The sequence below is a fragment of the Chlamydotis macqueenii genome, chromosome Z, assembly GCF_036417535.1.
Source record: "Chlamydotis macqueenii isolate bChlMac1 chromosome Z, bChlMac1.mat, whole genome shotgun sequence".
NCBI classification, from domain to species: domain Eukaryota; kingdom Metazoa; phylum Chordata; class Aves; order Otidiformes; family Otididae; genus Chlamydotis; species Chlamydotis macqueenii.
Window position 1 is genome coordinate 43,111,119 of NC_141593.1, and position 17,611 is coordinate 43,128,729.

The following is a 17,611-nucleotide window of genomic DNA, read 5'->3' on the forward strand; positions in this document are numbered from 1 at the left end:
TCACAACGCAGACCACATCCTGTGCTGTGGAGGGGGACAAGGCAGCCCATCTGGCTCCCACTGAGACATGGACAGCAAAGAAAGGAGTGGATGAGAGAAAGACAAAAATCTAAACATAATGTCACATGACCAAACAAGGAAAACTTATGAGCATAAATGTAACAGAGATGTCAGTCTCACTGATTCTCTCATATATTGAAGAACGTATTTCATGAAGTATACCAAGCAGTGGAAAAACAGAGGGGCAGGAAGCAACATGAGGTGCCGAGGTTGTGTAGGAATCCAGCCCATTAACTTCAGTGTTTGTAACAGCTTGCTTCCAACAACAACGTCCACTCAGAGGGCTGCAGCAGATGGAATGGCCTACTGGAGTTCAGAGAAGAGCAACCATATGGGCTTTATATACATCATGCCCTATGCATGCATCTACTGTCCAGCAGCAGGGAGAGGCTATCAGAGGGCAAACTTGTACTCGCCTCCATTTCACAGCATAGCTTCGCTTTGGGAAAGAGACAGCAACATGAAGAACCAGAGATGTGACAGAGGTATAGCAAGAGTATTTAGAAAGGAAACTGTTTACTACCTGAGGAAACATCATAGTGACTCCCTATTTTGAAGCAGGCATTCAATTCCTTACGCTTAGTGGAAAAAGACTTCCGCTAGTTAATCACAAGAGGAATTTTACTGACTGAACAATATGAACATGAGAGCTCAGTTACTCCAAATAATTATCCTGTTCAGCCTTAGCTCCTTCTGTTGGATGGTCAGTTAGTCCTCAGGATACAAGGATTACGCAGTATCCTTCTTCTCAGTCCAAGTGGAAAATCCACAGTCTCTACCTGCTCTTTTGTCCAATTAGAGATGAAAATTTGTCTAACCTTTGTCTGCTACCATCTCTCATGTAGCTTCCCATGCAGTAACTCCTGTCACCCACTCTGTTCCTGTGCTGCTTGGAAAATGCCAGCTGCATTCTTTACCTTCACTGAAGTTCACATCCCATTAAAACCAAGAGAGAGCAATAAAAGGAAACACATCAGGAATGCTCTTTATACCTTTTCCAGTGACGACTTCTTCTTTCCATAGGGGAGAAAAAAACAGGCTTCCAGAAGCCCACTTCTGAATTCAAAATGTTGCCCAGTTCTAGAGACAGATCCTTTTTGTGCTAAAGAAACACGAGGGCGCTCAGCAGAGAGATGTGCACTCAAACATGGAAAGAAATCCGTGAAATGTTATGAGGGACTTTGCAAATCTCAGTTTTTAATTTTGTATGCACACAGCAAGTTTTGAAATCTTTTTTTTTTTTTGTAAAGTCTTTTATTCAATTTGCATCCCTTAATGAAAGAAGTGTCCCACGCACATCTGTGGTGCTTACTTTATTGAAAAAAAAATCCAATGTACAGAAAAGATAAAGGGAAGGAGGAAATGTAGAGATTATCAAACTGTCATTGTTTATGAAAGGAGAACAGATGAAAAAGTGAATATATATTATGGCAATAAAGCACCAGCAAACACTTATTTCCATTTTGAATTATTATGACAAGCATTTATTTTGTGGATATTTCTGTGTTATGGCAGACATGGGCGATCCTGTGCTGAACTAATGGTACAATGATAAGTTCCTAGGATGTGACGGTCTTTATTTGCTAAGATAACATAACAGCAACAGAAGAAATTCACCACAGATGTAAGCAGACATTCAGAGCTGTAAATCTTAGTTTTCCGAAGATGTGCCTTACTATAGCAGTACTTAATTTTGACACAATCAAGTGATTATAACTCTTGCTGGAATAAATATGTGGAAATTTTCCATAAACTAAACCCGATTTTGAAGCTTTGCTTTGCAAATACCTGCAGTACAACAATACTGCTTTAGTGCAAAATATATTTTATTTCAATCTACTCGTTTGTATCTTTACTCTTATAGCAATTAAAAATCAGGTCGATAGTGGCATTAAATTCACACAGCATTTGTGTGCCTTCTGTCCCCTTGGAAGGTAAACATCTAGAGACATCTGGAAAGGCAGTGTCTTTCCACTGTCTGAGTCTCTGTATGCCACTGCAATATAAACATTTACTAATAAATTAGAAGTTATGGAGTTGCCATGACAGCTATTGCCTATTTCCAGCAGCTAGCATGGGATCTGTATCTATTAATATGTACCCAGGACACAGTACTGCCTGTAGCTTTGTGCAGATTGTTATTCAAGTTAGCGTTGCTAAAGCATTACAGAGTCAGGTAATTTGCTCTCTTAATGGTAGTCATTTAGAGTATGTTAGTTAGCTCACGATTAGTTAGCAGGACCTTTACGGTACAGTTCTAATAGTAGAAAGCTATGTTGTAAACCAGTTTGAGTTATTTTAGGATTTGTAAGTCTTACTTGGTTATATACACTATAAATATACATGCTATATATTTAAAAGAGCTATGATTTTTGTGTGTTTGTAATATAAACATGGTTTCCATAGATAGGGTATTAACTTTAAAACAGAGAAGGATGGGTAATTAATTTAGCAGACATTATGATATAATGAGAGACACAGAGGCAATGCCAGTGAATTTATGATTAGTAAGAGAAAATTAAACCATGAGTGACCTACACAATGGTCCTCAGTAAACTAAATTATCAGCATTGCTTTGCTTCATTGTGTATTTTATTTCTATAAAATAAAATCTTACCTTCTGTGCCTTTTACATTTTTATTAGATTTTTTCCTAGACCCTGGGGCAGCTCAGTTTAATAAAATAAAAACTACTTGATTACTCTGCCAGCTTCAAGTCAAAATGTTAGTCCTCACTTTTCTATCAGGGTAGATTCTCATCATGTTAACATTTGTTATGGTTAACTACACAAGGAAAAAGTGCTATAAACTTCGAGGACATGCAGCTGCACAAACCATTATGTTAGTGTAAGCATTCACTTGGAAGGTTGTGCACTTTTGTCTTTAGTCCTGTATTTCATCCAGTGACTGTTTAATGTAAAGTACAGAAACAGCCTTGAATGGAGGAGGAGAGGGAACCAAGGACTCCCTCTTACAAAGCAAATATCCTGCTTGTAAGCAGGGACACAACTTGGAAGCTTTCAAGTGCGACTGGGATTTAAGCAGCACCTGTGCAAGAGCCTCCAGGTTCACTGTTTGGAATTTGCATACTGAAACTCTGCTTGACTTCACTTTTCAGTATGTTGACTCCGCACAATACTGTGCAAAGATCCTCAAGCTAGTGACATATTAATCTCTATCTTTCTATACAATCTTCAGTATACAGCAAGTGCTGTGAACACACAGCCTAAAATCTTTCTTGAATTTTGCTTGCCTTTCCTGAATAGCAAAACTCAAGGACTTATCAAGATTAATTTTCTAAAAAATTTACCATTGCCACAGATAATATGTGTGTAAAAATAGTCCCCTTCTTTCCCATTGAAGGTTTTTCACAAGTTGCTATTGATCATGGCTGCAAATCTGAACATATTCAACTGCAAATTTGGCTATGATCTAGATATATTGTCTGTGATGTCACTTCTTTCTTAGTGCTAAACTTTAAAATCAACCCATCATTCCCACACATTAAGGTAAGTGACCTCTTCCCTCAAAAATCCCGATTCCAGCGGGATCCAGCAGCACAGACTGGCAGCAACAAACCACTACCCAGAGAAAATGAGTCTGTCTTCTGAGCACCTCCATACTGACATCATCCCCGCAAGCAGCATATTCTCTGATGAGCTCTGACAAGTGAAACAACATGTCCATTAAGCAAAGTGCCACAAAAAATACGAAATTCTCAAGGATCATTTTCACATGTATTTGGACCATAAAAAAGCTAAAAAAACCCTTCTTGCATGCAGCTGTATCTACTGCATTCAATTGAAATATGACTGCATCAATTTGCTTAAGGCAAGCAGAGGTGTTCCAGGGATTTCTCAAAGCATCCCAGATACCCTACAAAATATGCTTGTGCAGGCTGCTTCATTGACTGAATCCTTAAAATGCAGCTTGTGAGAATATAAGGAAAATTCCCCCAAGCTAAAATTATATCATGGGGACTGCTCACCTGTTCAAGAACCTGGGGACACTGGGTCTCATCTACCACCTATAAAGCCAGTTGCCAGCCTACACAAGCAGTGAAGTCCAATGGGGAATACCAGCTGTCCTTGAGAAGTGAGTTAACCAGGCTCTCTATCAAAAAGACAAATTGTCAAATATTGTTGAATGAACATCACAGACTAAAAAAAAGCCTGTGCGTCAAACAGACCTACCAAATGACACTCACTTTCCAGTTTTCTTCCTTTTGGTAAGACTGTTGAAAGCTCAAACTCTTGCAGTATCACCATAATCATACATATCCCCCAGTCATGCTTTTCACCCATGCATACACCAAAATGGTCTCGGGAAATCTACCTGGAGTCCCATGACTAAAGAACTTTTTTCTTCTGATCCACAGAAATAAATAGACTTCTCTGGTGATACTTCTAGGTATCTTTGCAACCATTATTGTATGGTCTTGCTGGTAAACATGTATTTCACCTGCAGAGTAAATGAGATGACACACAGAATTCTTTCACTGTTAACTTACAGGTTTCAGAGAGTCACTATGGTCACTTTTTCCCTGCCAAAATTTTCAGCTTCCAAGTTATCACCATCCTGTACTTACACATGCTTGACAGTCTCTTCTCAACTGTGAACACCAGAGAAGCTATGAATTGTAAATTAGTTCTGGGACAGAGATCCAGGTCTTTTGTCTGCCTCATCAAACTTAGCCACAGAAACTTACTACAAAGAAGCACAAGGCTTGTAAATGAAGCAAAACCTGAGCCAGGCAGTGTTAATTCCAACTACACTTACTGTTCTCAAAGATAAAACAAAGATTCATAAAGAATCTTACAAATCATAAAACAATGAATTAAATTTTATTACCAAGGGCTGAATGACTTGGATTAGTCATAATACTATTCCCAAAGGATGTTTATTAAGGATATTGTAATTTTCTTTCTTTCTTTCAAATATTCAGCCACTTCATATTGTCAATGCAGATGGTGAATCAGGTTTAGAATTCAAACAGTTCCTCTTAATTGATATTCTTCTTATAATTTTAGCATAATTCCAGAAATATCTCCAAACTCACAACATATAAAAATTAAATGCTATGTTTTATATACATTATATGTGTAATAACATTATAAACAAATGTATTTGTTTTGTGTGTATTACTTCTTTGTAGATTATTAATACATCATAAGAGTCTAATTCATAAGAATAAAATCTATAATTCACTGATAAGTTGAGGAAAGTTACCTTTCAACATTTACAGGTGTTAGTAGTAAGAGTTGGAATCAGTTAGGTCATTTGAGGCATGTAATACATATTACTATGGAATTATGTGTTGAGCAGGATGTCATCTTCTGGAAGCTGTGAGATACATTTTTTGGAAAAGGTATCATTTTATTGTTTTTGTGAATATAGTGATCAGTATATAATCTGAATACCTTCTCAAAAACTCATTTTTCACATTTCCACACAGTAGAATTTTTTGGTTGTAAATTCTTTGGTGTGCGTCATGCAGAAGATTATAGTTAAATGTTAATTAATCCTCCTTGCATTCAAGTCTGTAATTTACTAGAGATACATTAAATTAGGGCAAAACCTACTCTGGAGTCCTATGAAAGCAATGCTGAACTTTGCTGTTTAATCTATGTGCTTCGGGGTTCCCCCCTCCACATACACTGGAGCTGACGTGATGGACTGACTGCCCAGAACAGGCACAGGGTGTAATGGAGATCCAGCATGCACTCCATCAGCCTCCCCAAACACAGTCCTCCAAGTGCTAATGAAAAGATTTTCACAAGCAGTTGATCCAAAATGTCACTTTGAGTTCAAAAAGGCAACAGCTCTGTTTTGGTAAAAAAATATACATCTATTTCCCTCCTTAAGGCTCGCATGGTGGTTTTTATATGTCACCTGTCACCCTGATATCTCAACACCTCTAACACATTTTGAAATAGAAATTCTACCTCCACTACATCTACTCTCTCCTCTTCCAAAACATGGAGTAAGTAGCTTGACTAGTGAGAGTAAATAGCTTGACTTCTTCACAGCTTAGTTCCTAAGTGTGGGAAATGTGGTGGACGTGCTGAAGAAAGCTGAGACAAAGAATTACGCTTATTTTTTTAAAAAGTTCTGAATGCAATCACCTTGATTTTGAAATTAAATTACCTTTTATTATGTTCTCAGTCCAGTTCTGAGTTCTTCATTCCCAGATTCAGTAGCTGGAGAGCAGTGAAGAATGAGGGAGATGACTTTGTCACACTTCCATGCTAAGTTACTTTATATTCAGTTTTAATCGGTGCCTTCTCAGACAGGTGTCTATGTCACCTAAATACTGAGACAAGTGCTTACTGGCCTAAAAGAGACAGAGTTTTACATAAATCTTTCTGGCAGGCTCTTTTGCTTGTGTCCTCAACATCCCTACATAAGGTTTCTTGTGGATCTTGAATCACATGATGTAGGGAGCTGAACTTCATGCGACCGCATCATATGTATTTTTGGTATTGTCTGGAAAAAATGCACAGGCTGAAGCAAAAGATTGCAGTGTATACCTGTGGCTTCTTGTGGATGTGTCAGACGCAGCCAGTGACATGCAGGGGCACAGCTGGCAGGAGGGTGAAGGCTGCCAGCAGAACGGAAGGGCCAGCAGCTGCATCTCAGACACCCTCTGTGCCCAGGTGGCCCCAGAGGCTGACAGTTGGGAGCTGTCTCAAAGAACTGGACTTTGCCAGCTTTCTTCATCTTTTTTGTTTAGAAAAGGGAGGTTACATACTGCACACTCAAGAGGTCTCCAGGTAATGAGTGCAACTCATTTTGGCACTGAGCAACCCATATACTTAAGGACTGCAGTTGTATTTCTTTCTGACATACATGGAGCTGGGCAAGGTACAGCATCACAGGCCATTCCCTGCAGCTGTTCTCCTCCAGTTATGTGTCAGAAGCTTTTCAGCCTATCTGTCAGATTATAAAATATTCTCTAGATCCTCATTTGCTTCTATTTAGCCTATTCTGCAGCATTTCTTGTGTTCCTGAACCTTTTATTTCAGTTTGCTAGTGGCAAGCCACTTCATATTATTCATAAGTCATAGGCCTGCAGCAAAATATTAAATTATGCATATATTTACTTACATTCTTTGTTTACATTACATTTGGAGATCAGAGAGTGAATAGGAGTTTTTATGATTTTTCACTTCATTCAACTTCTCTTTGGTGTGGTGTTCTAGTTGAAAGGGTTCAAAATGAGCTGATCTCTCCACTGGGCATAAACGAAACCCACACCCTTAGGGGCAACAAATACTTTTCTTGTGTCGGTTGAGAAAGGTTTCCTGAAAGTAAGACTTTTCAGTCTTTTTATCCCATATTTGAATGATTGTATTAGGATTTTATCAGACCAAACTGGTATCAAAACAATGAGGCCAAATTAAGACAACCATTGGTGTTCATGTGGAGGGGTAATTTCTCTGCACTGGATGATAAGAATCACTGCAGTGGAAATAACAGATTGGATAAGAGAAACAATCCTTTTAGGAAAATACAGGTTAAATTAGATCACAACACCCCTGATGTGAGAGTAAAGCTACAGAAGAACATTCATATTTAGCAATTATATCAATGACTAATTCTTACAAGTGATGAGCTGGTAGCAATAGCCAGTGAATCCACATGAAATTTGATTGTAAGATCAGGTGTCCATTTTTATCTTTATATTTGCTCCCAAAAGTTAACTTCATGTGAGAGATTTCTTTGGAACCCCAAAGTGGAAATGCTATGTGTGTCTAGACAAGATAAAATACAGCATCTGATGTTCAGTTTTATCTTCTTTGTTACCTTTTAATAGTTCTTTGTACTATTTTAAAACATGCAACCAAGGAAAGATTACCAGGCAAAGTATAATTTTTTTCCTATGTCTTCTGGAGCTTCAGGGATGTCTCCACAGCCAATTTGCTTTACAAGCTTCCACTTATGGTATACTTAACATATTCATTTTGAAGATTTCAGAAACCACTTGCAGATGAGTCTCCCTTTATATTAATCAAAATAGGACAGCGGCTTCAGCTGTTAGCTGCAGAAGCAACTGAAGCAGAAAGGACTTCCTTGGAAGAGGATGAAGCTTAGCCACAGCAAGGCCACCCCATCACTCTGAACTGTGCAGGAAAGAGCTCCAGTTTTATTGTCAAGTAGCGTATCAGGTGGTACTTCTGCTAACTCTTTTTACTAAATACTGTGTGGCACTGGGAAAAGAAACAGCAGTGAAGAAGTGGCTGGTAAGAGTACCTATGAAAGCCATCAAAATAAACAAAAAAAAGATGGAGGTATGCCAGGTTCCCAGGCTTTTAAATTCAGTTTCACACGTATCTGCTTTTACACCACCTCCTCCACTGTGCTTCATTACTGACTGTCACTTTTGTTTCCTTTTATAATATTCATGACTTACAGACCACTGCTACTAGAGTGGAGGTGTCCGGGAGATCCTTGCTGCCATCACAATGTTGTTAAACCCCTTTCCCCTACCCTGTGTGTTTCTTGTTTCTTTCGATGATAACTCTCTGGAATATAGGATGCCTCTTCATCTGTGTTGGTACAGCTTTTAGGTTGACTGTTTTTTAGGCACTACTGTCACAAACATAATTAACAATGCAAGGCAAGCCACATGTTCAAAGGACATAGTTTGAAAGGAGTCAACATCCACTTTCAAACTATGCCCAAAATTGTGCAACCCTCAATCAAACCCTTCAATTTTCAAACATAGTTTTCAACTAACAGTTAACAGCTTAATTTGCTGTGCTAACAAAATGCCATACTCACATGTGCTGTTGCTTTTTTGTGGATCTAAAGGAGAGGTCATTTTTTAACATAGGCTCACACTGTTCTTGAACAGAGCGACCTCATAGTACAATCTAAGCTGTAATCTGCTCAGACTCTGTAGGATGGAGAAAATACTAGTTACCAGATAATACTAGTTACTAGATAATTGGCATAGTAATTAGTGTATTAACTATGTTACTTAAAGGCAATACTAATCACTCCAGAATGCAATCTTCACATCTTTCATTTCTCTGTGGTCAGCATCTTGTGATCAATTGAAAGATGATTTGTAATTACAGTTTGTGAATTGTAAGCAGTCTAACCCAACTTGCTAGACTGAGTTTTGCCCTCTTCTTCATGTTTCAAGTACTCTTTTTACAGAGCAGTTGCTACAAATACTTGCCATTGCTGTTACATTTGGTACCAAAATAAAATTGATGTGGTACTAGTGACAAAATTTTTAGAAAAGTATTTAGCAGTTATTTTCAGTATTTTTTTTTCTTTTAGGACATGTCTTAAATCTGATTGTTAAAGGTGTAAAATATTAATACTACTGAAATATCACCAAAATAAGCAGTTATAAAAATACTCCTTTATGTAATCTTTAGATTTTTGGTGAAAGTTAGAGTATTTTTACATCAAGCTTTTCTTTTTAATGGCAAATAAACTTCGTTACTGGAATCACAAGCAGGTAACTACTTTGCTCATGTTTAAGGCCAAATAAAGCAAGCCTCCAATATTCATGTACATCTGGCTATCCATTGTTCACTTGACAATAGCAATGCAGAGAGTTTTATTGTAAATAACAAGGATGATGATGAGCCATGATGATGAGGATGATGCATTTGGACAGCAACAGGAAATGCTATTGGTTACAGAATAGCTCTTCTTCTATAAACAAATAAATAGATTTGAGGTAAATATGGAGCAAGAGAGAGGTTGATTTATGTTCATTATGAGGTTCTGGTTTAGTTTTTTAGGCTAGAACAATGTATTCTCTCAGTCACCGGAAAAGGCACGTACACAAGTAAAAGCAAGAACAGTCAACAATGTTGACAAACCACTCATCTTTAACAAAGGGCAGTTGATTTCAAGAACTCTGTATATTGCTGCTGCATCAGTAGGAAATTTGGCCCACACTGAAAACAACAACAACAACAAAAACCACTAAGGCTGCTGTAGCACAGCTTTTGCTTAAATTACAGCATTCCAGATAGACAATATGTATTCCTTTTCCAGTATTTGCAATGTAATGTGTATTTTCGTGGTCATTCACTCTTGTTTATTTATATCAGAGATCCTTAACTGTGAAACACTCAAGCTAGGTCTGGAACCAGCACTTTACTGACTGTGAGGTGGACACTAAGCTATTTCACCCTGGCACTGAAGCAGTGTAAGGCAGATACATTGCTTTCAGAATCCAAAATCCATCGCTACACTGCTTTTTGAAGATCCGCCTGCATTTTCCGCTAGCAGGTATTCACACAACTAAACCAAATCCTTCTCCTCAGAAGGATTCTCAAACTACATTCTTGATTTCCCTTCCTAGCATGCCCTGTCCAGTGTGGACAGGAGGTCTGTACAACAGATCATCTCTGTGTTTCTTTCCCTGTAATCCAAGGATAATGTCATCTGCTTGGAGGGATGGAGCTTTGTTTGCAAATCTCCCTGGTTAACAAGGATCTGAATCCAAATTTTCCATGTCCCTTGAAAATGCCTGAGAAAATGCAATTGGGAGGTTTGGGAGAGACTCTCCCAATTTTCCCTTTCAGTGTTTTTCAACTTTGCATAAATAATTAAATGTTCATGTGGCTAAGGAGAAGGGGAAAGTGACTTTGCCGAGCTGTGGTCAAGGCACTCACTCACATTGGAAAGCCAGGTTTGAATCCCTGTCCTAATGATTTAATCACCCTTCTGATAGCAGACCAGCTGTGGAGGCATTTCCATTCCCTCCTTCCCCACTCCTTCTGCTAGCCTTGTCAAGGAGCCCAGGCACCTGTGGACAGAGAGCAAGTGGCAAGACTCACAAAACAAAACACTGCAAGGCTAAACTAGGTGTTTCAAGGACCTTTCATGGTGCCAGTTTTCACAGCCAGTGGCCTGCCTACCATTCCCAGACAGCTGCAGAGTTGACTCAGTGCTAGCAACCGTCGGGATATTTTTGGCGGTTGTTCCTTTTGCTGACAGAAGTAACAGAGCGCTTTGCCAGTGGGAAGCATCCTTGTCTAGCCCGAGAGCCAGCAGACAGCTCCAGCACCCAGCCAGCTCTGGGACACAGACGCAGGGCGGCCCTGCCAGCAGCTCCTTCGTGATGAAGTTGATTAATTGCTCCAAGAGCTTGACCACTCACCGCTAACCAGAATGACAGAATGATGTATCTAATTAAATCTGTAACGTAAAACCAAATGCTTTTACTTATATTCTAAGCTGAGGTTGGTGGGATTTTGGCTGCCTTGCAGAGGGGTGACAAAGCCCCAGCCTAGTGTACCAAAACAGTGTGTTTGTCCATCCTGTGATCTCTCCGTGCCTGCAGAAGCCGGTACAAACGGCCAAGCGATTCTGACGCTGGAACCTACCGCCGGTTACGTCCGGCGGCCAGCTCCTGCTCGCCCCCCTCCTCCCTCGCTCCCTGGGAGCGGGAAATTCAGCCGTGTCCCCCTCGGACGGCGCCGTGCCCGCGGGAGCCCCAGAACGAGAGGCCGGGTCGGGCGGACCGCAGCGGAGGACGCCGCGGCGGAGGCGTGGATGCGCTCCGCGGGGCCGCCGGCGCCTCACGGGTGCGGGCGGGGCGGGGCCAGCCGGGTGAGGTCATCAAAAGGCGCCGCGGAGGGGCAGGAGGGCGGCGGGGGCTTGGCACAAGCTCGGAAGGTAACGGTGGGGCCGTGACGGTTGGCCGCGCGCTGGCGGGGCTGGCAAGCGCTGGGGTCGGTAGCGGCCGTTTGTCCCGCTCGCCCCTCGGCGCGCACCGTGTGGCCCCGGCTGTGTAAGCGTTCCTTCTCTGTCACCCCCTCTGCCGCCGGCCTGGCCCCCGCGGAGGAGGCGTGAGGGGGACCCGGGTTCCCTGTGCGGGGCTGAGCCGCGCTCTGCCGGGCGCGCTAGCTTCTCTTCCCCAGCGGCCTTTCCCGCCCCTTGCGAGGCCTTTGTGGCGGTCACCGAGCTGCCGTCCCTCCCTGTTCTTAGCGGCTGCACTGCTGCGGCTGGAGGGCAGTAAGAGGTACAGCGACCGGCATACGAAATAGTAGGGGGTGTGCGGCCAAGCAATACCTGTCGTCTTTTTTCACATTACTTAGGCAGCTTGGATCAGTGCCCGTCAAGTAAGGCTCTAGTTTTAAGCCTAAATTCCTGAAAGAACTTTAAATGTAATTCTCTTCAAGCTTTTCAAAGCTGCTTAATGAGCTTTTTCTGTATGTTGGCCTGTTTAATGCTTGAAAATGCGTAGGTGAAACTCATCTCTCTATTAATAAATGGCATTTTGTGATTCATCTGAGGATTTCAGCTTAGTTGTGTTTTAGGTCCTTTACTCAGGATAATGCTTAGTTTTGCACAAATCCAGTTGAGTGACTGAAGTGGCTTGCCCATGCCAACATTAAGAAGAGAAGACTGTTTTTCTGATGCCGGGAAATAGTTCTTTCACATTGTAGGTGATGTATATAAATGACATCTGCACTGAGTTGAAAACTGTCGTTCTGTTTCAGCATGGATTTGATTTGGACACTTCCTATCCATGAATATAGAATGACAGAATGGTTTGGGCTGGAAGGGACCTTTAAAAATCATGTAGTCCAACTTCCCTGCAAGGAGCAGGGACATCCCTGACTAGATCAGGTTGCTCAGAGCCCCATCCAACCTGGCCTTGAACGTTTCCAGGGATGGGGCATCCACCGCTTCTCTGGGCAACCTGTTCCAGTGTTCTGCAACCCTCAGCATAGAAAAATTTTCCTAATATCTCATCTAAATCTACACCCCTCTATTTTGAAACCATTACCCCTAGTCCTATCACAACAGGCCCTGATAAAAAGTTTATCCTCATCTTTCCTGTAGGCCCCCTTGAGGTACTGGAAGATGGCTATAAGGTCTCCTCCCTTCTCTTCTCCAGGCTGAACAGCCACAACTCTCTCAGCCTGTCCTCATAGGAGAGCTGCTCCAGCCCTCTTACCATCTTCGTGGCCCTCCTCTGGACCCTCTCCAACAGGTTCATGTCCTTCTTATGTTGGGGGCTCCAGAACTGGATACAGTACTCCAGGTGGGGTCTCACCAGGGCAGAGCAGAGGGGCAGAATCACCTCCCTCGCCCTGCTGGCCACATTCCGCTTGATGCAGCCCAGGATGCAGTTGGCTTTCTGAGCTGCAAGCGTGTATTGCCGGCTTGTGTTGAGCTTCTCGTCCACCGCCACTGCCAAGTCCTACTCCTCAGGGCTGCTCTCAATCCATTCTCTGCCCAGCCTGCATTTGTGCCTGTATCTTCTCAGTTGCATGTTACATCTGAAACCCTTCCTTGGGTATTTGGAGTGGAAATAAAATCCAAGGTAATTTTGCACCTCCTTAGTGCCGCTCACCATCCACAAAATCACTGAGGTTGAAGAGGACTGCTAATGATCATCAAGTCCAATGCCCCAGCTCAAGCAAGGTTAGGTATAGGAGGTTGCCCAGGACACCTTGAAATCATTTTGTAAAATAAAAAAATTGAAAATTCCATCCTTACACAAAAATGGATTTTTTTTTTTTTTCAATAAACATAATAATTGGAATTTTGTGGGCAGGGACTTGTAAAACACCTAGCTGCATATATTTATGTCTGTTTAATGATTTTAGGTATTTGGTCACTGTACTGTAATATAAAGAAAAAGCAATGGACTCAAGAGAGTTTATGGGGAATATCAGGATGCTCTTTCTGCCTCATTTACCAATAGTAAGTCACACTTCTGTCTCTGTCTTTGGTTAGTTATGTGATTTTTTTAGGTAATAGGTATTTTAGGCATGGAAGGGGACTTTGATTTTTTCATGTTTCCCTTTTTATTTCAGCTGAACGAAAGGAGGACTTTTCTATCTTGACTTGTAATTTCAGCTCATGGGAAGCAACTTCCACTGCTGCTATCTTGTTGGTAAAGAAGGTCTTCCATTATGCTAATTATTTCTATAGTTTCCAGACTTAAAAGGAGGCTTCTGGAAAGGCACTATCCCTTGCTTTGGCAAGGAATATTACTAATTGAATTAACTTTCACATCAAAGCCTTGTTATGATATGTACTGGTTTCCCTATGACACAGAGTGAGGTCTGCAAGCTGTTTTGTGTGGATTGGTTTACAGTAGTTTAACGGTAGCAAATGTTTCTGTTTGTTTGTTTAAGCCTTACTTTCATCCTTAGAAGAGCTCATTCCTGCCTTAAAAAGGCTCAAAATAGCTTAGCTATTTGTGTTAAGTGTGTGGAATAAAAATAAGTTTGTAATTACCAGAAATTATGTATACATATTACTTGATATTTAAAGAGTAAAATTACTGTTGATGCTGATATTCAAAACTGATTTCTTGGTAAAGTCTTAGTGTCCTACATTGTTTGAAAAATTTATAAAAATGGATTTGGATGAAGTTTCCTTGAAAGCAGTTTAAAGTTTAAATTAATTATAAACCTCTTATAATTAATAAAGGGAGTGCTTATCCAAAAGACTTTTTTTCATTTTTAAAATATCTTTAAACGCTAAGGGGAGGCCATTGTAGGTTATAATTCTAACACCTGCATGTTGAAAGCAGTTGAGTTAGCTTTTATGTACAGAGAAAACAAGTCATACTTAACTAAAGGTGAAGAGAAACCAAACATGGCTTTATTTTGCACTGTCTTTTACAGGGGGATAAAAAGTTGGTGTTGTTTAAATGTATAGAATCTGAATATTGACCAGTGGCATGTAGAGAAAGTCTATGGTGGTGAAATACTTCTACACCTTTTGAAGAATATAGTGAGTACATGATACAAACAACTTGGTGTCTGTGCTTCAAAGATACTTGTTTGCAGTCCAGCATATTAGCTTAAATTCCCAGTTTAGCTGCATGTGCCAGGCTATCGGGTGGAATGACTGAGCACGGAGATACCCATCTCTGTTAAATGTTGGGGATGATTCTGGCAGAACCAGCAGCTAGGAGAAATATATTCAAACAGACCTAGAGTAAATTGGTAGGGTTTGTCTGACCATCCTTGGTTTTCTAGGAAACTTGATTTTTGTAAATTTCTATTTAATTGCTTTAATTGGCTGTTATTTCAGGGAATGGGTTTGTGTACTATCTGAAAATCAGAAAAGCTGAAATAGAAATGGCCTCCGTCTTGGGGATTAATGTCTGCTACTGGTGTCAGCATTTGTGTGTGGATAGGTTTGTGTAACTCTGATTTTGCACAATAAAAAACATTGCTATGGTTTTTAAGGCATTAAGCAGTTAATGTATTCCGATTTTTGGAACAGCTTTAAGTTGGGAATTTTTCAGGGCTTGGCAGGTGCCCAATACAGAGTTGTAACAGCCCATTTTGGTTAGAGATCAGTTCTCTTTATCATCTCTCATACAGCCCTCTCCTTCATTCGTTTTTGTTTTCTGAGATTTTGGAAATGCATGAAAAGCAACAGCTACAGTTGTGCTCTGAAATAAGAGGTATTTTGTGCATGCTTACAAAAGAACATGTTTCGCATAGTCCTACATTTTGCCATTAAGACATATCTTGGATGACTGCATTTTGTGCCTACCTTTCACTGTGGTGTATTAACAATGTAAGGCAGTCTGTCACTGGCTGATCCAACAGGAGTGCAATGATGTAAAGCATGTGCTTGGGAAGGGAGTAGGTGATTCAGTGCATTCTGCATAGCACATTTCTAGCTTGTGCCATTCTAATATGGAGTCATCTCTAATGACCATGTATCTTCTCTGTTTTTCAAGGTGGTGGGGGGTGGTGGTTTCAAAGTTTGTAAGCCTTTCATTTGCTTCCACCTAGTAGTGCCTGCGCTGGGCCTCCCAACAAGTTCAGATGGTTTTCCGATTTTCTCATGTGGACTATGAGTGCTAGAGCAGAATCAGACTGGAATAGTTACTTGTTAGCAATTGAAAATTACAGCTTCCCGGAATAATGGAACATCAGTATCAAGTATCATTATTGTTCAGTCTAGTTTTTCAAAGGCTATTTACAGGTTTAACTAGACTACTTTGTATAACAATTATCCTCACTTTCTTAGTTTACTATTTGTAATGGATATATTCCCAGGATAGTTCAGATGCCCTTTTTTTTTTTTTTTTCCCTCCACTTTCCCCTGTAGGACAGGATTATGTGTCCAAGTTCTTTCCTTCTCCTGTGTCTTTAGTTCATTTTCCTTTTATCTGTAACAACCAAAACTGTGCATTACTGTGTATTTCTTACCACAAAGAAACATATTTTTTTTTGCTATAGATATTTTTAGGAAGTTTATTCTCTAATCTTGTCTCCTTTGGAACTGTGTGTTATTTTGCCTGGAAGCAGTTTTCTCAAGTTTGCTTTCAGAGGCATATGATTCTAATTCAGGCTGATGCTTTCTGTATTAAGTGGAAAGCAATGTTATGCAATGTGATACAAATATCACTCCATGAAGGATCACTTCTCCCCTATTTCCCATTCTTTGTGCCTTTTATGCAACTTTGTTATACACAGGTGATGAAGAATAACTCTATTCGTGTTGGATACCATCTGCTGTTATTGTTGTTTGTTCTTTTGCAAACATCTATCTTCTAAAATATTAAAACATACAACCAAGCAATTAGCTTGCCTTATATTTTTATGACTTACAAAGTACATTTGATTGATAAGGAAGGTGCATTGAATGTGAGGTCTATTTTTAAAATGTACTAGTAATTTGTTACATCTTTATGTGTAGAAGAAGTATGACATGAAAGAGTGATGTAAAATGATCATCAAGAGTTTGTGGTAGCATTAGAGTTCCTAATTTGTTATCATGCTTAGAATCCAGCTAGTGAACCTCCTCTTCTAAAGGTGAAATGCATTACTTTAAAAAAAATGAAAACCAGATACTCACATTATGGACAGAATATAGCAAAAAATATTATGGAAGACGATGTTATGTAAAACAAGTATCTCAAAAAAGTTGTCAGAAATAATGGCTCCAGTATCTTCCCTATGATGACGGTACATAAGGTAGTGAGGAATTTGTCTTCTCAAATCCAAGGAATACTGATTTAGAGCAGCGTATTTGGGAAGCAGTAGTAAAAGATGTACTATTTGTATATACAAAGCTTGGATATGTACAGAGAACTTCCAAGGTGTACAGCAAAACTGCTGCTTCAGCAGCTGAGGTAGTATGTTTGTTCTGTTATGTGAACACCATGATTACTGTTTGTTCTCTAAACCTGTTAAGGTAGAATGAAAGGAAATGCAGAATGAACAGAAGTTCAGTTACAAGAGTGTATTAGATAGCTGGACCACAAAATAAACCAAATGATACCTGCATGCAGTGGCAGAATGCATACCAGTGGCTTTTGATTGTCTGGAAAACACTTTAATGGTATTTAAACCACTTCAGTAACAACACAACCTACATTACATCAGTGTTCAAAAAATACATGAGGTATGAATATATAGGCAAAACATTCCATTTCTGTGTAGTTGGCATAGGCAGTTCTTTCTGTTTAAAACAAAACCCCCCATTTATCTTTGTATCTTTCATAGTCCACCTCCTTATCCCTGTGAAAGTGAGGAAAATGTTAAATGTCAAATGCTAGTCTGAATTAGTTCCATGATCGTACAGTT

General features: G+C 40.1%; 1 protein-coding gene across 2 annotated transcripts in view; it reads left to right on the forward strand.

The window, feature by feature from the left end:
• Nucleotides 1-13,722: 13,722 nt before the first annotated feature.
• Nucleotides 13,723-17,611, forward strand: part of AOPEP (aminopeptidase O (putative)) — a 198,336-nt gene continuing 194,447 nt past the window's right edge. The window contains exons 1-2 of one of the 2 annotated variants that reach the window (XM_086770415.1): nt 13,723-13,751; nt 14,684-14,792. The gene's annotated coding sequence lies outside the window, so the exon portion shown is untranslated. The remainder of the gene's footprint in view (nt 13,752-14,683; nt 14,793-17,611) is intronic. The other variant, XM_086770414.1, reaches the window with a different exon arrangement.